The sequence below is a fragment of the Porites lutea genome, chromosome 7, assembly GCF_958299795.1.
Source record: "Porites lutea chromosome 7, jaPorLute2.1, whole genome shotgun sequence".
Classification (NCBI taxonomy): domain Eukaryota; kingdom Metazoa; phylum Cnidaria; class Anthozoa; order Scleractinia; family Poritidae; genus Porites; species Porites lutea.
In genome coordinates this window covers 1,891,389-1,916,767 of record NC_133207.1, presented here as the reverse complement: position 1 = coordinate 1,916,767, position 25,379 = coordinate 1,891,389, and the positions used below count along the sequence as shown (strand labels likewise).

General features: G+C 37.5%; 1 protein-coding gene across 2 annotated transcripts in view; it reads right to left on the bottom strand.

The window, feature by feature from the left end:
• LOC140942705 (bone morphogenetic protein 2-A-like) overlaps positions 1 to 18,665 on the bottom strand; it is a 30,947-nt gene extending 12,282 nt beyond the window's left edge. Inside the window, exons 1-2 of one of the 2 annotated variants that reach the window (XM_073391671.1) lie at positions 18,530 to 18,665; positions 16,480 to 16,586 (exon numbers count right to left, since the gene is read on the bottom strand). The gene's annotated coding sequence lies outside the window, so the exon portion shown is untranslated. Of the gene's footprint in view, positions 1 to 5,699; positions 5,835 to 16,479; positions 16,587 to 18,529 lie in introns of those variants that run through there. The other variant, XM_073391673.1, reaches the window with a different exon arrangement.
• Between the last annotated feature and the right edge of the window lie 6,714 nt (positions 18,666 to 25,379).

Below are 25,379 nucleotides of genomic sequence, written 5' to 3'. Positions count from 1 at the left end.
ACTCGTGACTGCATTCCCCGGTGGAATACACAAAAAGATGACAAAACAGAGATGTGATCGTCGGGTCGATGAACGGGTAGTGGGGTGGGGGATTTACAGTACTCAATTAGCTGTACATCACATTTCCTCGGGAGGCCGAGGGGGAGATTTTCCGGGCGCTTGCGTGTGTTAATAACTTTACTTCCGTCATGGGATAGGATCCTTCCGTCAACGCACAGGTAACCCAGGTTCTATGATAGTACCACAGTACGAGTAAAGTGTTTGTAGTGAGCGATGGCGACCGCTAGTTCATCTTTTACCGCCTACTTTGTCTATTTTATTGCATGAAGGGAGAATTTGAGAGTGAGGATTAAAGACAACAGCAACTCTAACTGCTTTAACTTTTTATTTAGTATTTCCGACAAATTTTAGGATCGTAACTTTACCCCATATACAAACACTGTAATTTTATCACAGAGCCTGGGTCACCTGTAGTCAACGCGTAAATATGAAAGCGATCCTTCTTATTCGCGCGGTCTACCTTAGGATCAGGGGATAATCTGCGTGCCTATTGTTTCCACGCCCGCGGTAGAAACGTGAGCGAACGAGCTCACCGAGACACGCTTGCTATGATCGCTAGTAAGATGAATATCACTGTCATTTGTTAAAAACGTCCATGTTGCCATGGCAACAAAAGAAACGTTACGTTTTACCTAATAAACGTGATGCCTCATAAATATAGTTTATCCATGCCAAATTTGAGCTTTATACCTGCAATAGTGAAAATAATGAATTCACAACCTACCAAACTGTACTAAGCCACCTTAAAGTACCATGCTAAAGGCATATTTTTAAATCAATTGTACGTATTGCTGTAAACGTTCATTAGGACGTAGTATTTTCTCAGTGACTAACATCAAACTATTTTTACTCCTAGTTTAACCATGACCCATAAGTACGTTTAACTTCATTCACGAGGACAGGACCCTTCTCTGCGATTGATATAACTTTAGAGGGTATGCCCTCATTTTCTAACTATTCAGAAAGACTTCTCTCCTTCTGCCTTCTGTTACTGCAGACTACTCTTTTAGCTTAGGAACACTTTCCGGCCTTACCAATCATTAGGTTAGTAAGGAACATAACTGAACGAAACAAGGACAATATTGGCCCTTTTCAGCCGGTGCAAAACCTCTCATATCACTAGTGTTCTAGCTTTTTGCATAGCTACATATTTCTTTTCATTTCTGTTCCTCTGATCATGTGAATTACCCGTCGCTCACGTCAAGGAGATGAGCAAAGTACTCGACTGAAAAGCGTCCATTAAACGAAAAAAGAATACTTTATTCTAAATAATCACCTGAAAAACCTCAACTCATGACCTCTATAAATCGGCGGTGTATTGTAATATAGTCTGTACCTTAGCATAGCTAGACTTGAACAAATAACACACGAAGTAGAGAATAAGTTACCTTCAGTTGCTCTCTAGTTCCCGAGAGCCGCAATTGTTAAAGATCTGACTTTAGTGAAGGTTTGAGTGGGGCTTTGACCTTGAATCTACCAGTTGTATTTTCGTAACGAAAAGTTATAAATCAAGTGTCAATAGCACTTGAGTGTTCTCACTGTAATGGTGGAGCTGTAGCCACGAGCCCGACCGCCGGTTGTACAAAAATATAAATCAAGTCTCGAAAGTACTGTACGGGGTTATGTCACGAGTATATTGCTGTTTAGGTCAATTATATTGCTGAAGTCGTTACCTAGTGCCTCAATTACCCATACACAAAATGCTACTGCAGAGTTTTGAAGAAGATCTAAACAAATTCCACCACGGGGCACACTATTATAATAATTTTTAGGGTGATTTCTGCACGCATAGCACTGAGAACTTTCAAAAGTTGGCCCAATCTTTTCAAGTTTCAATCGGCTTGTCTATTCTTGCCATCCGTAGCAACAGACAACAGGAAACGGTTTTAATTGCTAAATATAGTCTTATTTCACAAAACAGCGCCGTTATTTTTGGATTTTAATTGATGCGGAGACACGTACTGCCTTTTTCAAAGGACGGGAAATAGCTTGTCGTAGCTTTGAAAAATGAAAATCAGTCCTTGGAAACGTCACTTATAAGGATTTCATAAAGGAATTTATTGGTGATAATTTAAAATAATAACATGTATAGCAGGGAAGATTTCCTCTTTGGTCGAAGTGTTTTGGTTACACACACTCGTTACCCACAGACTGGAGGAATAGGGGTATGCTATATATTGCACGAACTTAGTATTATAGTACAGTTTCTAGATTCAGTACAATATAGCTGCGGCACTATATTTGTGCTTGATCAATGTCAAGCTCTTATCGAGAACCTGAGAGGTGCTAGAGAAGCTGGAATTGTGGTTAAAGCCACCAGACTTGATGATTTAACAGTAGTACAAACGTTTTTAATGGGAGTGATCTGAGAAGTCTGTGATTCTGAGATCGGCAAGATTGACAAAAATTTTCTTATTTAGTCAGGTCTAATAATATTCAGCTTGGAAGGGCGAAGACCAATATACTTACCGAAAACTGTTTTTTTGCAAGTCAATTCATTCGTCTGTTGTGTTAATTCCTATGTAATAAAGCTCAAACTAATTGAAACGTCCTAGAATGAAAATATCTCTTTGCAATCTTCATAAAACTTTAAAAAACCACCCGAAAATTTAAAGTTTCTTACCTTACATGAGTTCATCTAGGGGCAAAATTTTTCAGTCGCTTTATGTAGTTACGTAACCGTCGTGAAAAACAATGCAACAATATCGTTCTGTTGCAACAGTTAATTGCAGTTGTGTGATCTTTATCATATTGTTTGAAACGATTTTAGTCTTGAAACTGTCGTGAATTTGAGTGAGATGATAAAGTAGGACATTAGTAAGCTGAGGTCGTAATAGCATCAGAGAGTACGCTCTCTCAGGTATTTGCCATATTTACATCTGACTGCTATATTGTTACAAAAAGAACATCAACCTGTGTATGAGATATTATGTTACTTAGTAATTCCTTGAAATGAGTTTGTGGTCCAAAACTAAGGGACAATTAGAAAAAATGTCGAGCATTTCTGATGGCAACTGCTGTAGAGAAAATATCTTTGTGAAGAAATAACTTTGACCCATTTGTGTCGCCACATGGTACATAATTAGTTCCAATTTTGTTTGGCCTGAAGTTACTTTTTTGGTCGGTTCGGAGCAATGTCGAGTAAACCATTTTAATAGTGACCGTGAACTTGAATTACATCTAACTGTATTTTTTATGATGTAGAGAGTGGCTCTGACTTGATTTGCTTGTTTAGAAAGTCTTGCAGGGTTCAGGAGTTTAATATTAACGGAGCATAATCGGGGAAAACTGATCTAAAGTAAAAGGTGTGGGGATGTTTGGCCATGTTGGTCACAATTTGGACATTTTTAAGGCAAATACGAGGAACGAACTCTCCGAATAAATCATGAAATAAAAATGCGTTCTCTAATCGAATATAATCTTTTGATGCCAGCTCTGAAACCTGGTATGGTATTTAGAGACCAGGCCTAAACTATGAAAATTTGGGAAAAAGCGTAGATTCAAAACTATAGTCTACCCTCCAGGTTAAAGTACTTAAATCTCAATGTTGCGATGTTTGTTTTTAATAACTTGAATTATTAAATTTAGATCTTTTTTAGATTAGTTGTGATTCCGAGCAATGTCGGTGATTAAACAAAAACTTTGAGAATGAGATATCAAATATCGTATAGCAGTGAGATACAAAAGTAATATCTGATGCCCACTTTGGATTCTCTTATTCCCAATATTGCAAAAACATGAAATTTACGATGTGGAAGTATGAGTGAAGAAGTTTATTTCAATTGTCACAGCATAGATTTTGCCCCAAGACGTGACTGACCAGCAGTTAAAAGAAGTCAGTAATTTAAAGCTGTTAATTGCTGCTGTACTTTAGATACAACAGCATCAAAGTAACCAAATTCTTGAGAATTTAAGTGATTAGGGTGATTGCGTGTGAAGATAATAAATGAAAATGTTTGAATTCTTGCTAAACTCTTACGTAAGGAGAGGAAATAAAGGTGAAAGGTCATGGAATTCACACATTTAAGTAAGTCTGTAATCCAAATACTGTGGTGTGGCCATCGAAAGGAAACCTATTGGAGCAGTGTTTTTACTGGTTATCAGCAGGTCATTTTATTATTAGTTTACAAAGTAAAGTTCGAGACCTTTTCATTTCTTATTATGAGCATAGAATCAGTTCTAGACCGGTCTTGCTAATATCCATTCTGTTTAACCCCCACAGCAACAAATTCTGAAAACGTTTGCGAGGCCACACATGTTGTAGAATTTCATTTCATGTCAGGCCAAAATTCTCCTGATTTTGCGAAGCTAACATATCTTAATAAAAGCAAATATTTAATCTTGACTAAAAGTAAAGAAACGAAAGGCAGAGAAAAATGGAACACTCTTTCTCCCGAGTTTTTAAATGAGTTCAATTTTCTTGAGTTTACTCAATTTCCTTTTTAGTTGTCCGTAGAATATTTTTTCTTCGCACCATGTCTGCGTAAAGTTAATAATTCCTTCTCCATGTATAAAACGTTTCATTTTATGTTTTTTTTTATCTTTGAAACATATGTTTTGCTCATATTGATTACACAGTCTACCCTTCGCCAAAGACAGACAAATGTATCATTGCTTTGTGATCGGTGCTCGAGGCCAACGAAAGGTTTTCCAGTGGTCACTTTATAATTGGAAAAAAATCTTAAAACCTTCATATTAATCAAATAAAAAGGTATGTAGCTATAAATGTTAAAAAGGCTGTGGCTGTAAGAATGTGAAGATTACCGAATAAGTTGTGAGGAACTGAATTGAAATGAGCTGAAACTTGGTCACAGCTCATATTTAAATAAACTGTCATCACAACCTTACTAAACCTTATCAACTAAATTAACACTGTTAATTCTAAGCCAAAACTGAAAATTCCATCAAATCATTTGACATGAATTCTCTTATCATACCCTAACAGGGGCTTTTGCAGGCAAATGTCCTCATTTCCCTCTTAAATTCAACGCTGTAAACTATTTGACCAACCAACTTCCTTTCTAACAATTTTTCCATTTTCATAAGGGTTTTGAAATAGCTGAAACCAGAATCGACTCCATGACCAACTACCGGCACTGCAACTGGATTTTAAACAGCCGCACAAGTATTCAGGGCTTCCGGGAAGCTTTATCGCCCTAATTTGGCAATACTATGTCTGAAATGCCTTCGAATTTTTGCATTTATTATGATCCTGTCATAGTGATTTGCAGCCAGGTTTCCGTACAAACACGCCCTAAGGAAGGACGCCACAAGGGCAATCAAATCCACGACTTCAGAATATTGTCACACTGCACGCAATCGTCTTATTTGTTATCCTTATCCGATTAGATAGGCTTTGGCCCTCTTACAAGGATAACTATCAAATAAGCTTATTTTTGTACTTTTGGACGAGAAGGAGTCGAAGATTGGAAATCAGCACTTTTTCTTGTCAGGTTATCTTCGGAAGCAAGTAAACTTGAATCCACTAACTGCAAGCTTATTCGTTGTCCTTCCAAAACAGCACGCTAGCCTCACTGAGGAAATAACCAGTTTCCAAAATTTCTAGAAGGCATTTCCTCACACCACTTTTTTCTTTAGACAAACTAACCTAAAATTTAAACCAAATCAGCTGGCCTTACCTCGCAACGTTGAGTATTTCTTGCAAAATGTTGTCTTCAGAGCACACTGAGCGACCTCCTCACGACAGCTTTGCTTAGTAATGGCCCAAGGTTAATTTTGTAGAGGAAACTTATGCTTATCTCAAGATATGCCAGATAAGCGTTTATCGACAATTTAGTGTTTGGGGCCGCTTCGCATTGCGACTGAATAACAGACAAAAAGTTTTACGTGTTCAATTACAAATCCTTACAGCACTGCAAGGTTATCGATATGAACCTTGCAGTCTGTGAAAAAAGAGCAAGTTTCCGAAAGTACCAACTCTCGCAAGGATATAAATTACACTTTTTAGCCAGACTGATTTCGAACCATTTTGACGTTACAAAAGTCTGCACGTGTTTAATAGTATTTATTGATACAAGTATTATTTTGGAAAGAAGATTAAGGAAAAAGGGAGTGCTGTTTCCTTCCCATAAAGGCTTTACAGGTTGTTTGCGGTTTCTCTTAGACTTACGGAAGAATAGTAGGCGCTTGCCAGTATAGTCCTAGAAAGAGCTTCATTGTCTAATGTGGAGAAATTTCCTTTGATGTTTTGGGTAGTTTTAATTCTAAGGGCATAATTCTTCGTCATTTAATCTTGATAAGGACATACTTAGTCCACATCAATTATTAGGATGCTTGAATGCAACCAAATACCACCAATTGTTCCAAAACTATATCGGGGGATTTAGTAGATTTTAGTAATCGAAAGAAACAAACCGCAAATATAACTCCATCGAACGTTCAATCACTAGAACTGACACTCGTGATTATTTAATTCGCGTCTCGTGACAAGAGAGGTATTATCGCCATCAAATTGCTACTGGCTGTGCCTCATTTGCTCATGTTGACTTAATTTCCGTTGTTAGACAAGACAGACAATAGAGTTAACCCTAAATTGAATATCATTGTGATGGATCGTCACAGATCAACTGAGTTGGATCTCTTTCTTAAACTGATGATTTGAATTTGATATGAAGCATTGTCATTCTTATTTCTCTTTAATTTTATTAAACTAGAATAATCAGGGACATTCTTTCCTACAGTGGCGGGGGGAGGAGGTGGTTGGGTGAGAAAAGGAGAACTCCCACAATAACTTAGGAAACGCCAATCTTTTTAACCGTCCCACAAAGATTTGCTCATGGCTGTGACTGTAGAAATGAAAGAGAATGATAAAATGAAAAAAAAAAAAGAAAGAAAGAGCAAATGAGTGAAGAAAAGAAAGATTCTGTGACAGCTGCTTCATTGCCTATTGAAATTACTATACTATTATTTGGTTTTCAGAATTTAGAATGGTATACTTTAGGGGTTAAATAAAGCTTGGCCTCGCCCAAATTAGTCCCCTTTGGAGCTGTGGCTGTGATCCCAATTTTTTCGATGAGCACACCACGTCGATCCTTTGATAATCCCCCCTCTCCCCCCGCCAGAGCAAGATCTCATTGCCAGAGCAAAGATAGTAAAATTATGAACAAGTGCACGTCATGCATTCGTCAAGATGTACTCATCGCAGGTTAAATAACGGAAATTCCGCAGGAAGTATTATATCGGAGCCAAGATGTCAGTAGCTCTTTTGAGTTCTTAGTATTAGACAATTCATGTAAAGATGTTATTAATTAATGTTGGCTGCTGTTAATAGTTGTTAATTAAGACAGAGTTTCAAGCTAAATCACTTGCTAATGCAATGCTGGAACCAGTCCACTACAATCAATTCACTTTGGCTTCTCAATCTTTAAATGGTTACTACAGATGCGAAAGAACGATGCATGCAGGTATGTGAAGAACCTAGCCAGCACTTCTCGCAACATAGCTTTTGAAAAAGAATGTTTTTACTATTAAAGACACTAAATTGTCTAGATGAATAGGGCTGTGACCTTTTGTACATATGGAAAGGGATGATAGCGAAACTAATAAACTGACCAAACATGCTAGGGGTTAAATCGCAATTTAGAAGTAGCCTTAACGGCGCAGAGGCAAAATTCCTCATATGTTCCAGGTTAACTTTACTTAATTAAAACCAAAGGAGTTCCGTTTTAGGAACACATGCACGATGTTCACGAAGAACCGTAACAAACTGCTCGCGATAGTTGGCGATGTTGGGCAACTCAACATTGCTTTAACCGTTCGAGCTCTCAAGAGGTTAATAATTTTTCTTTCTTAGACAACCACCTAGAAAACCAAAAAAACTACCAAATATCTTTGTTTGAATACACAAAACAAACGTTTAAGCAACTCCATGTTCTTTCTGCTTTCATCGAGGTTAATTTGACAATTTTGTCGAGTTCACAGTTATTCTGTCAAGGCCATGTGTTAATTCTTTGAACTAAAGAGATACTTAAAGAATACCTTAAGTCGACTGTCTTTTGCAAACTATAGAAACAGTAATTGAAAGCCTTCATAAGATTTTTTTCCACGAAACGAAACGGAAATCTATTGTATTAATAAAACGTTCACGCCTGTACCCAATATGTCGACTTGGGGAGTTTTGACATTCTCAAACGCAGAGAAGCCCCATCAGCACTTAGCATTCAGCATAGAAAGCCCTTATGGTTCTTATTTACTGGATCGTTTTCAAATGACGTCACGTTGCCAATGACAATGAAACAGCGGCCATGAATTTGTAATCCTGTGGGGACTGACCTCTTTTCTCATATACAAACTTACTTTTGTTCCAACAAATTTGCATAGTCTGATGGCCACGTGATTGAAAAGCTTTTATCAGATCGTTTTCACATGACTTCTCGTCGGCCATATTCGTGTACAAAACAATGAAGTTTGGCCATGTTTGTCAAGTTAGCGAAAAAATCCTGAGGGGATTGAATTTTTGTCTCATGTAAAAACTTGCATTTGTTCCAAGACATTTGCCCAGCTGCTGTCCGAAAATGGGTTCCTAGAAGAAGCTTTTATTTGCGTCATTCACTAAGGCTAGACATTCATCGCCTTGTGGTGTTGTTGTTCTGATTGAAGACTGGACTGGAAGCTAAATATGCTTTGACTAAGTATTGCTTGATAAACGAGCAAGAATGTTCTATCAGGTTTAAAACACAAGGCTTAGGTATGATCAAACGAGAGTTAGTGGTTAATCAAACGGCTTTAAAAACTTAATTGCTGCATATCTGTTTTTTCTTCTAATAATCCTAAGGGTTTTGATTATTTACCTAAGAATATCTGAGCCTTAAACTCAGCTTTGTCTTAATCTTGAGATTTTCGTTTGTATTTTTTTCATCAATTATTCATGAACTTTGTAAGCTGAATTAAGAGGCAAGTACGTATACAAAGCCGTCCAATTTTTCCCACCCAGTCTGCAAGGTGTGTAATTTACGTCAGTAACACGATATGTGTGGACTTTTAGAAATAACAGTCAATACAATGGGTTGGATTCAGTAGGGGCATGGCCCTAAACCACAAAGTGTATTAATTTTTTTTAACCTACAATCGTAGACAAAAGAACTTGGGAAAGTGACCTAAATGAACATCCTTGACCTTACATTTTATCCAGTTCTTTTTGATGTTGAATAACACGGTTTTTCCTCGTCCCAAATATCCCCTTGTTCCTTCTAAACCTTTAGTGATGGGAAATCAAACAAGGCATACGTACTTAAATACTTCAGTTTTTCACAACATTTCCCCAGGGGTGCGGGGAGAGAAATGAAAACGGAGGTAAATTAAAGTGGTAATCTTCCCAACAGTTTTGTCTATGATTGGAGCTCCAAACAGAAAATTGGCCCAAGAAAGTACCCAGCACCGTAAAATGAAAACAAACGGCATCATGAGAAAGTGCATGTATGTAGCTGTTATAGAGCTGATCACAATCCAGAGAGATTACTTATAAGTCCCGGATGAATAATACAAACGGCACCATCGTGACTGCTCAGTGACCTCAATGGCGTTGCCGGTCACAATTTAGGTTTTCATCCACAGAAAAAACTATAAACAAATTTCGAAACATGGAAAACGCTACTTAAACTTTTATGTTGTTGACAGGCTCCACGTGGATCATCATAGGAAAATCAGACCAATGAATAAATTACGCAAAATTCATCAACATCATCTTTTAACAGGCCTCTGACTTTTGTTTTGTCCATCATGAATCAATTTTTATAAAAAACAAGAAATAGAATTTGCTTTCAGAACAGCATTTTAGTGTTCAGAAATCCGATAAAACACCATTCCTCGTGTTTATTATATTTGGCGTTGAGCATTCATCCATCCAGAGACGTTTGATAAATGGAATTAGGAGTAAAACGGCTTGAGCTATTATCGTATAGAATCTTTGGAAATAAGTTAATGGAATTAAGTATTATATTGTGTGTTATTGTTTGTTTTGGCAAATGGTAGTAGAAAAAAACGAGAATGGACATTGTTGGTTTATTCGACCACGTGATGGTCATATAAAATTTAAACCCTTTCAAATACTATGTTACTGACCTTGTGGGTGGCCCCGGCCTTACAGCTAACCTTACTTTATTTATTTTCCACCAATTGAATTAGTGGTGAAAACAATCTTTCCATTTATTAATTAGGATAATACGGTAGTTAATTTGAATGCAATTAAGGGGGAAGAAAATCACAGGAGGTTCCTAAAGGATTTCACTTGTCATACATAAATTTTTTTACCCCGCGAGAAGAGATTTCTCTCTTGCATGGCTTTTAGAGTTAACTAAGGGAGAATATTCTCTCTTACGTTAACAAAGTTGTTCGCGTGGCTTGTCAGTCGCGTAGTTGGTTTGTTTCATACACCCGAGGAGAAACGTTTGCAGCAAGCCGCTTTTTTCAACTGATAAATGAGGACTTACAAGCAACTTCAGGATACAAACTTTACCGATATTTTATGTTACTTTTCAGTTTGTGAAATCGGTTGGAACTATTATTTACAAAACTGGAAAGTGTGATATTATGTCATAAACAAAAACCAATGCAAAAGAAATAATAATCTCAACTCAGTCTAGGTATGTTCTCAACCAAATCCGATAGAATTTTGCCCAGTCTTTTTCTCAACATATTTTCAAAATGATGATAAAAGCTAGTTACATTTCTAGTTGATTTTCCTCATATGTTTGAGAAAATTTTGTATTATGTTTGTCGTTTGATGTCATGGACACGGTATCAAACAAACAACCGCTTAGGTTGTTCATTTAACTGCGAGGATCATTTCTACTTTCATATAGTTATCCGCAGTTCAAAATATATGAATCATATATGACTTATATTTCCATTCAAACAATTAACCGTTAAAAATAGCTATAATTTGCAGCTAAGGAAAGGATAACCATCGTTAAAATACCGGTAGATACAACGCCTATGAATTAATCGTTTCATATTGTGTGGATGTTAACTGCATTATTTTCTTCACACTCAGCTTGTTCAACCGTTTACCTATACCCGTCCATCTTTTTCACCATTTATTACATAACTCCACCAATTGATTCTTTTAGAGCCTTGGGGAGAGGGTTTGTTTGGGACAACAATTTGGCGGAAGTGACAAACGCTCCCCATCGGTCACCAGTAATCTGTTAAACAAGCTCAGTATAGAAAGTTTTCACATGACGTCACTTCCGCCATATTGTTGTCCCAAACCAATCTTGAATAAGCCAACCAAACCCATAATTGCACAAATTTGAGTTTTTGCGAGGTCACACTTCTTTGTGCTATGTTAAGTTTTTGCGAGGTCACACTTGTCTCAGCTATGTTAAGTTCCAGAAAAACGCGATGACTAGCTCAGTTGGTAGAGCGCTTGGCTGCAGAGCGGGAGGTTGTTTCGATTCCTGAGGCCGGACCAATATTCAGGGTCTTAACTGAATAACTGAGAATTAAAAGTTCTCCTTTTGCCTTGCAAAAGGCTTTAGCCTCGCGTAGCTTGGATGACCAGCTAAAATGACGGCCACGTATCCAGAAGGAGATGTTAAAATTGCGTCCTTAATTAATACTAGGGAGTTGAAGCAACGACGTTTTTGAGCGACACACGTAAGCCGGAAGTGGACATTTTGCACTGCTTGATTTTGAACAAATTCTTGGGCAAATGGTTTCTAAAAACGTCGCTGTTTAACTTCGTGTTAAAAAGCATTAACACTAAAATAATGTGGGTTTGTGTGTTACAAGGTTTCTTATGAATACCTCAGTTATACGTATTTATCTGAAAAGGACAAAACAAATGGTTTCAGGGGCACCAAACGAGGATATAGTTCAAAACCACTTAACATAGCATTGTTGAACGTATTTTAGTATTTAAACGGTAGATATAGGCATATTTTTATCCCCTAAAAACTTTTCATCTGTTCGGATTTCCTAGCTGAAAGTCTAATGATCCGAAAATTATAGGGATCAAAACTTACCTTTTCGAAAATTTCAGCCAGGAAAAGGCTCCCGAAAATTCTAGGTGGCCTTTTTTAGGGTAAATATCCGTTTAAAATGGGTAATGATACCATTTTGTAGATGTTCGAAAATCCTAGGAGAGGCAGGCAAGCAAGAAATTTTGCAACAAATGTTCCGAAAATTCTAGTTCTCATATCGTCTTCCGAACAGATATTTTCCCGAAAATTGCCGTTGGGTGCCCCTGTGGTTTCATTCAAGATTACTCGCGTTCAAAATTAGCTTAAAATAAAGAAAAACACCTAGTTTCAAATCGCGCACTACGTTTCAAATCAGTTCCAACAGTCTCACGGAGCTTATCCATTCAGACTGTCAAAGAGCACACGAATGTTTACAAGCGTCTGCTAAAGTGTTAGCGGTGACAATAATGTTGCCAAAGTTCTTCTTCTTCAAAATATTTTGAATAGATAATTACTGCTAGTTATTACGAAAGCTCAACGAGGTGGGGCAAGATTAAGAAAAATGGACGATTAACAAATTTACTTGTCAGTAAAACTAGTGTCTCCACCCCTTTCTTAACTCTAACTCGTAACATCTTTTTGGTAGCTTCGGTCTGAAATAGGTATAACACGTTCTAAGATGTAATCATCTTCACGTCAGAGAATATCAGAGATTGCTGTTTGCTTTCGAAAGTTTGTTTCGATAAAAAATTTTGCTGCATACTGGTATTGAGTTTCAGTCAATATGTCCTCTTAGGGATTTTACAATTTATTGATATAAATGTAGATGATACGACTATATAAATTCTCCACAAGATTCATTTATTTTTTCAGCTCTCGAAAGTCTCAATGGAATTATTCATCCCCCAAAAACAGTCAATAGCCGGACAAAGAAGCACTCAGTATGTCAAAGCTTAAGATACACTTGACTAGGGCAAGTTAAAAAACAAATGTCTGCCACTTCTTAGATAAATAACCTTTATTTGCTCACATGCACAGGTGAACTATTGTAAATAAATAGGAAATAACAAAGCAACCTTGGATAGCTACAAGCATGTAGGGAGTAGCTACTTTTTTGCGTTAGGTTCTTGTGCGCGAAAATCTACTTTGGCACGCAAGGTAGCTGTGCTAACTTCTGCAACTTTTGAATTTTTTGAGAAATTTATGGATAAATTTCTGGGTGAAAGATTCCGTATCACTGGCATAATGCGGCATACTGTGCAGTCATGCATTCTTGTCATGTTTTAGATCGATATTTGTTTTTTTCGAGGTAAAAATTAAAAATGAAACTAATATTGATTGATACTGTTGTCAAACTTTATTAGAGGACTTAAAGTACAGATCTCTACTATGACAAATTTTCGACATCTAATTTGCGTGTTTTCTACTCATTTTTTTGGAACTTTAATCATGGGTTTCATGTGATTAATAGGAGTTTACAGAAGGAGCAAAAGACCAGTTTAAATGCACGGCTCCGGCCGTACTCTTTTGCGTTTCGATTCGGTCTGCATTTTGCATTCCTCTCACATAAATATGTGGAAAACGGTAGCGCGATATGTAAACAATTCATTACTCAGATATAAACACTTACAGGTGATTACAAGATGAGTTTAAGGCTGAAAGTTGGTTAATCTCTCTTGACAATGGTAAACAATGATAAGCCTATCAAGTTTGGAAAGATCATAGACATTTTTTCATGACAGTCGCCAACCAAGCAAACTGACGTTTGTTCTGCATTTGGCCTCGTTGACCATCAAATCACTGATTTTACGAAAGTTGTGTTGACATCTTCAGAGCACTCCACGGGTAAGATCCTCGCTTAAACTAAAAAAGCGCTCATTTCTTCTCTTGTCAAGATTCGCTATTTGAACTAAGTAAGAGGTCTCTCGATCTTGGGCGGCAAGGATGGAACCTAATCGCCCAAGTGGTGCGTCTATCTCTTCCAAGGGGGCCAAGAGTGGCGCAGTAGTAAGAGCTAGCACTTGGCTTCCACCCGAGTTTCGAATCACGTGGCGACGCTATAAATGTATGTGGGTTAAGTTTGTTGTTGTACATTGTTTTGCAACTTAAGCAACAAGATGACTAGTTTTTAGATCTGGGCGAAGTATATCTGTTCAGTCATTCGGTATACAGCCGCAGATGTTTATTAGACAGTCCGGCAAAATTCGTATTGTGGGCACAGACTCACTATTATGGATGGACACGCAAATAATATTGATAGCAGCTAAATCGCCGGCTAAACTTACCGTTGTTAAAGTGAAACCTTGAACTTCTTCTTGGATTCTTGAATCTTCTTGAATTATGGAATCTAGCTGTTACGGACTTACTGACAATTCCTTAGCTTCCAACAGCCAATTCTTTTTTAATCCGACAGCCAACTCTAGTAACTCTCCCATCGTCATTGTTCAAGATTCAGACGCAATAAAAAATGCTCCATACTCTTTGCTTTTATCATATATTATTTGTTTTTTGGTTGGATATACACATTTTCTGCCGCGCTTCAATTGAAGACGTAAAAACATTCCTCTAACGCAAACGTTTTCTAGGAAAATCTGTTCTCTCTTCTCACATCTCATTTTTACGGACTGTCTCTATTACACTAACTCACGGCCTCGAGAGTGTCCCGCTCATTAAAGAGAGGTGTCTGTATACAGCAGTTCGCCTTATCAGTGTCTCACCGCATACGGAAATGTATGGAGAAGGAACTTGTTGTAATGTAATATAAAAGCCGTATCAGGGAAAAGTATTTCATCGGTCCCTTCGCACTTGGCTCTAAAAATTAGTTTAGGTGATGATGACGTAATTTTCCAAAAGGAACCCTTTTGTGGAAACTATGAAGGTATGCAAGCCCAAGGGGTATTAGCTTAAAGCCTTTTTGTACTAACAATGAACACATTTTTTCCCGTATTAGTCTGAAAGAACTGTTTGGCAAACTATTTAGCGATCATGGTCTCATAATCAACATGGCCATTTTCTATTATGGCTGAAAATGACATAGATTTGTAGATGATTTAAAGTATGGTACAAAATCCATGGATTAGATCCAACATAAAAAACTCATGGCAAACGTGAGGCTAAGGAAATCCCGCTGATCTGGGATAGAGTGATAAAGTTGATAATATAATGTATGGCTGTTTCAGCAGAAGCATTTTTAGCTTCACTTTATGACCTAAGATTAAAACACAGAAAAAAATTCGTGCAGACATGCTTAAACCTTAGAGGCCTGGCTCGACAGTTGTTATTTTGCTTTAGTGACCTCACACTTACGAATCTCATTTTCATGGGAACTAACGCTTGATCACTGTTGTTGCTTTACAAAACGTTGACTCTGAGCTGCCAAAACGGAAATGTTCTAAGTGGACTTAGTAGTTGTGGCACGTGAGCAAGTTTCACCAGGAAATGTTCTTCACTGAACTAAGAAGACATGGCTCAGGTGCTAGCCCTGTACGCTGGCTTTGGGACGCTGGTGGGGTCTTGTCGCTTGGTTATATATTTTTGCGTTGATTTTGCGCCCTTTCTTTTAGCTAAGCCACAGCTTAGCTCAGTTGCTTTTTCGTATTTCATTATCTTTGTAGATTTGCCTGGTTATGCAACAAAGGAACAAAAAATAAACCCGACTTAGTTTTGTGAAAAAATATCCATTTTCCAAGACGATTGCCTTAAACCCTCTTTTAAGATAAGATTACAAAAACAAGTAGTCTCGCGTTTTGTTTTTCCTCTGCATTCACTTCTTAGAAAATAGTATTACAAATATAAAACACCCTCTTTTATACACATTTCTACAACTAAATTAACCAAAATGTAACCAGGAAGCAAGTATTTTCTTAATGCATGGATGACGTAGAAGTGGAAGTTCTAAGTGCGCGATTCTACAGGGTGTTTCTGTGCGTCATAAGAAAGGGCTGCGAGCCAACAGGATTAGTGAAAAAAGAATAGTCGGTTTACTTTGCATTTGACATTACTGAAACATCAGAAAGCAAGGAAAACGTATAAACTGAATGTTTGAGGGAGCAATTCAGCTGAAGACTAGATCAAAGGAAAAAGTCGTTTATACGAATATTTTAAATAAATAAGAAAACAGTTGTTCTACAACGTAAATAGCAACAACAATGTGGATATTTAGTCTCTCAAAACAACACAACGTTTAGATGGTCATCATCCATGTATTGTCTTTATAACGATTGAAAGCCTTCGGTTAATTTTATTGCTCGCTAACATAATGTGAACCCCCGTTTTATAGGCGGGGAGGCATAGTCTCCTGTTCCGCTAATTTCAAATCTTATGTTTTCCCATCCCTCCTGGCGTTAGCAATGAAACAGAAACATACTCACCCAGCTTGTAAGTTATACTGTTCACTAATAATATGTTATGACAGTCTTCGTCTTTCGCTTTAAAGAAGTGTTAGACAATTCTATATTTTAAACAAAAGAGCCACCCTGCTATGATAATATAGAGTTACCTTTTAAGACGTCTTGCGTTTTTGTCTGCAATTCTTCTTTATGGAAGTTTTTCTGGCGGAGTATCCGTGCGTGAGGAAGTATATAAAATAGATGAGTCTTTTCCCCTCTGTCAAGATAAGAAATTTCCAACAAACCATTATCGCAAAATAACGGTTCTGAAATAGCTTCAACAAGAAGGGCTAAACCCTCACTTCATTAAAGCTAGTAAAAAAATTAAAGACGCGAGAAGTCTCTCTTTTTGTATCAATGAGATTACTTTCACTTGTTGCTGAATATGTAGGTGAGACTCGGAAGAGATAAGGACTTGTAAGGATAAAAGTTACTTATTGCAACGCCTACCCTGCGCAAAAGTAAGGAAACTAGCTCTCAGTTTGGCTTTAGGCCCTTGTCCAATGTTCAACGGAACCTGAACAAGCAGGTTTGAGCATAAACGACTTAAGAAATACCGCTCTAATAGCGACAATGTGACAAGCTGTTTGATTGGATAATGAGTTTCGAATGTTATGCTAAGACTGATTGATCTCCTAGGGGTTTCGATAGACTAGTCGCTCACGAATTGGTGATTTCGTCATTCTGCTTATATCAGAGACTGGCATAAGAACTTACTTTCAAACTAGCCAGAATTTCGTTGGAAAATCGCCTTCTGCTTTACTGTCTTTGAGGCAAATGCTGAACGACTGTCGTCGTTGCAAAATTGATCGCTGGTGATCATTTATGTACGCATGCGTGATTATCAGCTCCATCTACCCCTTGATAAACAATTGGGCTCGCCGAATTATGCATTCTGATAAAATAATCCTTCGCACACTTGTTGGGATATGTGAGCATGCTTACAATTTTGCAACTAGCTTAACACATTTCAGATGCAGGCTACCGTAAATCTTCAAATAAAATGACAGAGGATCACTTAACGTAACAAAGAAGCTCTGCTCCGAATCCATCTGATGATGATATTATAAAAGTGTTGGACCCCACAAACAGATAAGACTGCAAAATACAACTGAAATTGTCCCTGGCACTTGTTCACAATCAGTAACAAAAGTATAATAATCCTATCAAGATGGGCTTGTCATTTTTATTAACATGCAAGAACGGAACAGTACTTTATGTGTCATATAATCAGGGTGTAGTGGTGATGTTTACAACGACGCAAAAACGTGCCCCTTACAACCATTTTGCACAGCGAAATACAATCAACGCCCTGCACCACGTAAGATTAAGTTATATTTTGTGGTTATTAGGCTGAATTATTATATACTTTGACCACTTTTACGAAACAATTTGTAAATGTTATCCTAGCTTTTTTAGGCCATTTCAAACAAAAAGTGAAGCAAACCTCTGTCACATAGGATTCGCACACTCTAATAATGTTGAAAAAATTAAGCATGGTTCGTAAGCAAAACGTTTCAAAAGCAGAGAAATTAAGATGTAAAGGCTTGTTAACCGAGGAATACTTTAAACGCTGTATGTAACTCCAAGAGGTGGGCCTTATCTATATTCAGGCTTTCTAGATATGGGGCTTGATTGAAAATACGGATTAATAAGATGAAGGAGTTACTTAAAGCTCTACAAGGTTCAAAGGTGATAACACTTTTTTAAAAATAGTAACACAATCTGCCAATACTTGCCTTTACGATTTCAAACTCAAACCTAGTTCGAACTCATAAAATGTGCTTACATTCATTAAGCCGGCTTCTGATATTAGATCCTAGCCCGTCTACAGTTTTTTGTGGTGAGAGGCTGGTCGATATTAGAGTCTCACAGAGAAGGGGGTGATTTAAAAAAATGGAACTCTGCAGGGGAGCATTCAGTCAGGGAGAAGGCTTAATGGTAAAGCAAATTGCCTTCTTCTTCATACACGTTATCAGTATTCCTTTTTCCCACTCCATTATTGTTCCATTAACTGGAAGTTGTACCTGCGGGATACATTTTCCATCAACACGGTGAAGAATTTAAAAGTGAAGATTTTAGCAAAACTGAGGGTCAATTTATTGAGCCACACAAATGTTCCTCGAATTTGGCACTTATTAAAAATGCAAATTTACTTACATTCTAGTGCATCCGAGGAAATGGGTTCCTGAGTCCGTATATCTTTGGTCCAGCAGTTACGAAACGGTTTTGTGTTTGCAATTTCTTCGTTCTATCTAAGTCAGTAAGATCGTGATGGCATTACAATCTGTACAAGGACGTAGGCCCCCATGCTAGCAATTCACGGCGGCTTATAAGTGAGTATACAGCTTAAACCTTAAGGCCGATTAATATGGTGAGAATTTGCATAAAACCACTACTAGTCTAAGTTATTTTTCCCAGGGATGAACTAGTGACGTAGAGTAGGACGTGATATTATGGGAATTCGAGTCTTCTCCTTACCACACTAATTTTGAGAATAATTGGGGAAAAATAAATGGTCTTGTCCGGCTAAACTTTGCTGCGTGTAATGTGGTCTGAAAAGGGAGGCTGCGAGATTCGCAAGCCATTCGAAAGTTTTAAAAAAATGGGGTTTAACATACGCCCAGTTTCTGTGTGATAAAGTAACCAGTACCACCCAAATCGCCTGAAGCTAAAAGGCAAGTTACCATTAATATTTGAATGTTATTATAGTTCACGAGGTTTATTTTTGACTTAAGGTCATTGACCTTCTTTTGTTTTTTCCCTTTTTGTATTTCTGAAAGCCCTAAGGTTTTTTTAATCTGGTTGTGGTAAACGCTATGCAGATTTTTTCACGAACGTCCTAAACATTTAAACAGTCACTTAAGCCGAGAGGAATCTTAGAAGAACAACGCAAAATGGTTTCCCTTAAAAATTGTTTTAAGTCCTCAAATACAATACGTAATTCAAAGCAAATTTGCGTTCAAGATTTCTTAACCCCTGGAGGTCTCTGAACAAGTGCAAAATAGATGAAAATGGGTGATTTGGAGGTACTGAATAATTTGGTTTTGGTTAAGCATACTAGAATAACATAGTTGATCATAGAGAGTGACTTAGGGACATTTATGAAAAATTGTTTTTCCTCAACTTAAGTTTGCCTAGCAAGAGGGGAACAAAGCCGGGGGAGATATTTATTCAAGCTCTCTCTATATAATCTTAAGTGTTAAAGCTCTTTCTCCATTAACTGCTGGGTAGCTAACCGCAAAACAACTTCTAGAGTAGAATGTTATGCCCTGTGTAAACCTCTGTAAACAGGAAGCCGTCAAAAGTTAGAGAAGGTCGCCACAAACTGGCAATTAAAAAGTTTTGTATTATTGGCTTACTGACCCGCACAAATTGCTGGCTAAAACCCAATTTTCTCTCACCTACAATGTAATGCAAAGTGACAAGAAAGGCAGTCCATTAACTCTTTAAGCTTTAGAGCTCTAGCCCTGTTAAGGCGAGTAACTATTTGCTTGAGCCACTCTAAATCTGAGCCGAGACAGCGAAATACTTCTGTTGTTAACAGCCAAACAAGGCCTCTTGCTGAAATGTTGCAACGGGCTATTTTTTCTCTTAGGATTTTCACCTAGAAACGTTTCCGTAAGAAAGGAAAAATTTGAAGGAAACTTGGAGATTTACACATTAAACACACTTCAGTAAAAAAGGAACTGCCTGTACGGAATCAGACTGGCTCAGGAAAAAACAACGTAGATGTTAAAAACGGGCAACAGCGCTACAATAACTATTCCTGACTATTTTGTCGTCATATCGTATTTTTTACGATAGTTAGGTGGGTTTATTTTAACATTAGTAATTGTTTTTAAAGGATAAAAGGGAATCCAATTTGGTCTCTAATCATATGAAAATACACGTTTAATTACGAGTGTGATAACAGACAAAATTGGACAAAACAAAGTTTTGCCACCATCAATTGAGGCATAAATTTGTAATGATATCAATTTTTTTGAAAACAGAATAAGGTCTGTCGAGATTTTTTTTCTTCTGCTAAACGCGCGAGAAAAACTGAGAAAGAAGCCATTCAAGTTTAATTGTTCCAATTAACGTCAGAGGTGCGAATAGCCAATCAGATTAGAGAATTTTGTTACAGAGATACGTGTCCTCCAAACCTCAGAGATTCTTGGGGGATAGCCAATCAGATTTGACAATTTTTTTAGATGAAAGTGAAGATATGAAATTTCGCATACTCAAACTGCATGAGAAAGATTTCTTTCACGTGTGAAATATTGTAATATAGCTATGATGAATCGTAGGTTAACGATTTTCGCGCTTCAAGCAACAGGAAAGCAAACATACAACGATTACAATTTAATCGCTGGATTAACTAGCTCTAGTCAGGGTTTCTAACAATCTGGCCCGGATTAGTTCATTGGAATATCTAGGTGTACTGTCAAAATAATGACTTTCCTCATAGTTTTATGACACTCAATCTGGAAAAGGTCCGCTATGTTCCAAGCTTGGAACAAAGCGCAAAATTCTTGATAACTCTGCGGAACGCAGAGTTGCCAGCAAAGGCTTTTCAAACCAAATCAGAGTATAAGAAACAATCTTCGCTATGACGATAAAGATCTATTTCTTTGTAAGCCTGGTAATGAGTATATTGCATAAAACAGTGGACCTTAAAATGACCTCCCACATTCCGCTTTGATTCAGGCAAAAAACCCTCTTTTAAGCTACAGTTATCAGCGTTCAGAGTTCCTGCTTCTTATTTCACCCTCTTTTCAGTTAAAAATTTTTCCTTTGATATAGTTAACCATTTGTAACTTTAGCACAGCTGTCATTTAAAGCTGTTTTACTTATTTGGTTTAGTGATAGGAACCCCGAGAATAAACAAAAGATCACGATCACTCGCTTAATTAGATAGAAATTCAAAGAAGGTAGATCTTGGATTAGAGAAATTTTCCGGGACATCTTGTCCCCGCAAAATGGTAAGATAATGATTTTAACGTTCAACGTTATCTTCCTAAAGCTTATCGACCAGTATACAGTGTTTAAGCCTTTAAGTGCAAAGAACTTTGGTTTATTTTTTTCCTCGATAAAATTTTGTTAAGTTCAGCTTCAAAATTTGCCAGGTTATATTTCGTACCTTTATCGTAAAGGGATTTTCTTAAACTTCTTTTATTGATAATTATACAGCTACCTCACACATCTCAGTAATTGTGATAAAAGATCTCAGAAAGCGGATATTTCCAGGAGTTAACTCGTTCATTGTCCTCCGTTGACTTCGGTTTGTTGTGAAAAACAGACTTTGAATTGGTGTTTTTTGATTTTTATAAAAATCGTCAAGAGAATTCTTCCTCATATTTTGGACAGTCCGGTCGTTTTAGGAATACGGTTTTGATGAAATTCTCGGAAAAAGCTGGTCCAGCTGTAGCATTACAAAAAGCGGTGTTTTAACTCCGAAGGAGCATGGCATTCATACGTTCCAAAAAAAGAGAAGACAGCTTCTATTTAAATGATCAATTACTTCCAATCCTTCCTCTATCCTGGTAATAATTTGTGAATAGATAACTTTTATTGCGTTCTCCATCCACCAAAAAAAAATTTCGAAATTACTCCTTTTCTCCACGGTTGACCTTTTATGAGTGACAGAGAATCTCGCTACTTTCCTTAACTAAGCAGAGGCAAAGTAAGATTAAGTGAGATTATAGCTCGAAGTGACTGCCATATTAAAGAGGCGGGCTGGGGTCGTCGTTGGCCACAAAATCGGAACCTGAAACAGGAGCTTTATGCTTCTGAATCAAACTATAAGAGGAGAACAAATCTGGGTGCGGCTTTCTATTGGGATTTATTTGGCCCCTGAAGGATAACAATCTAAGATAGACAGCCAATAAGAGCTTAATGGTAGTTTTAACTCCGAAAACGAAGTTTTCATTGAATGATTCTTTTTTTTCTTTCATTTACAGTTAAAGGTGGAAACGGAGCGGGAGTTGATCTTGTTTTGATACAACCCTTCCTACTTTATTTTGTACATCATGTCGTTCTTATTCTAACTAGTATTTTTTAAGCATAATTTCCATAAGAAAAGAAAAGAGGTTTGTATTAAAACAAGGCCAACCTCAGCCTCAATTTCACTCAAAGGCTTAGTTACTAAGCTCACAACTGTAAAATGATCTATCGTCTTTTCTGCTATTTTCATTACTTGAACCAACCCTAAGCATACTGAGAGTGTAAAGATATTAGTGTTTCGTCCTCGACATCCTAAGCCGGTAGTTTCTTAGTGTTGCCAAATGACGTGAACAAGGGATTGAAAAAACCCTCAACTGTGCCCGGACCACAACACAATAGACCTTGTCACGGTTTTCGAAGCCATCTTGACGAGTAGGCAAATGCGTGAGAAATTGCAGTGTTTGTTTGAGAATCTAATGTCGAATAATTTCCGTAAAACGGCTCCTCTGAAAAAAATATGATTTGTAAACTAAAGCTTCACTCCTGAGGATTCTACTGAAAAAAATTAAGGGAATTACATGCACCAGAAGACCTAGAACCACTTTTTTAAATTTCTATACATTTGTCTGTAAGAAAGTCCCTGTAAAACTACAGACAAATATATGGAAAATCTCAAATCTCATATTTCACAAGAAAAGTTAGCACTGTTACCTTTAGTGAAGGAGGTTTCGCGCTTTCCCCATCGCAAAATTATAAAACCTCTAACATTTGATATCTTGTTTTCGCCACCACGACATTCTCGCTAAAACTCGTAGTAGAGTGATGACGGCTACCACATTTTCCTGCCAAAATGACGCTGGTTCACGCGCAAGCTTTACTTAGTATTGAGAAAATCTCGTACTCCTAGTCGTACTCGTCTTAGAATCTAAAGCTCTCTAACATCGCTTCACATCATCTCCACTCAGAGATGAATAGAGTATTCCAGTGGTCCAAACACTTGCGCCAGTTAAAGAGCGGATTTGTCACCAATTTGTGAGAATTCTTATTTCGGAGGATCGATGGAATGCACATCCTAATTGATGCCACAATCTGCAATTCCGTATTTTCTCGAGACAAGAGAGAATTCGAGACGATCCCCGCCACGCTGATTAATATGGGTGTCTTGTAGGGTAGCCTGTGCAAGGCTTTCAGATGGAATGGACGTCAGGAGAAATAAGCCGCGCGTGATCTGGGATCAGGGGTGGATGCGAGAAAAAAAGGGTTTCTCTCCCCAGTCCCCGCGCATTTTTTGCATCAGTCATCTGTACATTACTATCTCATAGCCTCGAACAGGCTACTTCCAAGGCAATAGTAATTTAGTTGCTTGGAGCGGGTTATTTTATATTTGCCTAGAGCATGATCTGATTGGCTCACTTTAATTCCTTGCGGTATTGTGATTTATTTAGCTTTCCACCCTTCAAATACGCTATTAAATTCTGTAGACTGCTGGACAGACGAAAAAAATGGGTTAAACAAACCACGGAGCAAGCATAAAGAACATACAGATCGCGCAAGGAAAAAAGAGAGCAAGAACACTGATCGAGGTAAGCGAAATTTAACGGAAGCACTTCCATTCATGGGCTTTCAGTGGGGATTTTATTACTTTTTGTTAAAGGATCCTGCTTGTTGATCTTCCTAAGTGTAAGAATTTTCAAAGGTTCTGAGTGGCCGACCTATTGCCTGTTACATAACTGCTCTGATAACTTCCAATCGTTTGTCGTAGTAATATTTGTACAATTCCTACCGTAGTTCATTCGTATTTTTCAATTCAACTTCATGATTGTTCTGAGTTTTTTAGCCTTTATTAAAACTCGTCACGTAACAGGCGAGTTGTCTGATGTTTAGTTATTGTTATAGTCTCATTTTGCATCACTGCTGCTGTTTTGTAACTATAACGAAGGTCATGAGACCACAACGGTTTTAGTTATCTATTTTAGATTTTAGTCTTTTTTGTACTGAAAGTTGTCAAATTACGTTCTTTTAACTGGTTTTTATTCACCGGCCCTGAATGATTCAAAATGAACAGCAAATCTCGAACAATTTGTTCGCTTTCTTCAGTTTGCCAAGTTTTATGGAATAATCTGCAATAGCTACCTTCAAGTTATAGTGAAAAAAGAGATATTGATAGTGTGCAAGTCAATTTATCGACGATGAATTTTCGTCTAATTTTGTTTGCTGTGTTTTGTTAGGGAGCCTACATAATCCTAACAACTCTGACTGCTAGTAAAAAAATCACTGAAAAAAAAAGTTCGCCGATTGTCATTTTTGTACAAGAGCTAGACCTAGTGAAGATCTCCCACGGATCGATTTCCTGGCGACCTGAATGCATTCCTTCGTCATCATGAGTCAGCGACGAGTCAGCATTTTTCTGAGATAAACTACGAGAGACCTTCAATCGTAGAAAGATTTCCGCAAAAGAGCCGATCATTTTCAGTGACGACCTTGAGAAAACATCTTTCCATGAAGACTGAGATCCTTGTGATAAATCGTGCGTGTGTGAAACTTAATTCCTACCAGTATTCGGATTAAAAATTTGATTACTTAACAAATACTGAAAACTGCACAACAATAATAAAAATGTTCTAATAATGTAGCGATTTGTAGAAAAACGCGATTTTCGTTGAGGTGTGTCATAAAAGGACAGCCATCGGCTACCATTCGTATTCGCCATGAAAGATCTTGCTAATAGTTTGTTCTATCTTCCATGCATCTCCGGCTATTCTTTATCAGTAAGAATTCATTCCTACATTAAACATCAGCAACAAAATAGACTCTGAATAGCGCTCACTTGTTCAAAGTACTAGTGTCAGTACTGAACTTGGTGATGCGTCAAGGTTGCTGCAAATTTTCCGTCGGCACGGAAACAACGAACAGTATTACACAACAACAACGATGAACCTTGGTATAGCAAGTCTAACTCTCGACTATTTGACTTAAACAGGCCTTTATGGTTCAATCCCGTGATGTATTTTCTCTTGGCTTTGCACAGATAAACGCATACCTTTATAAGCGCAACATTGTTGCGCTAAAAAACAAACACACT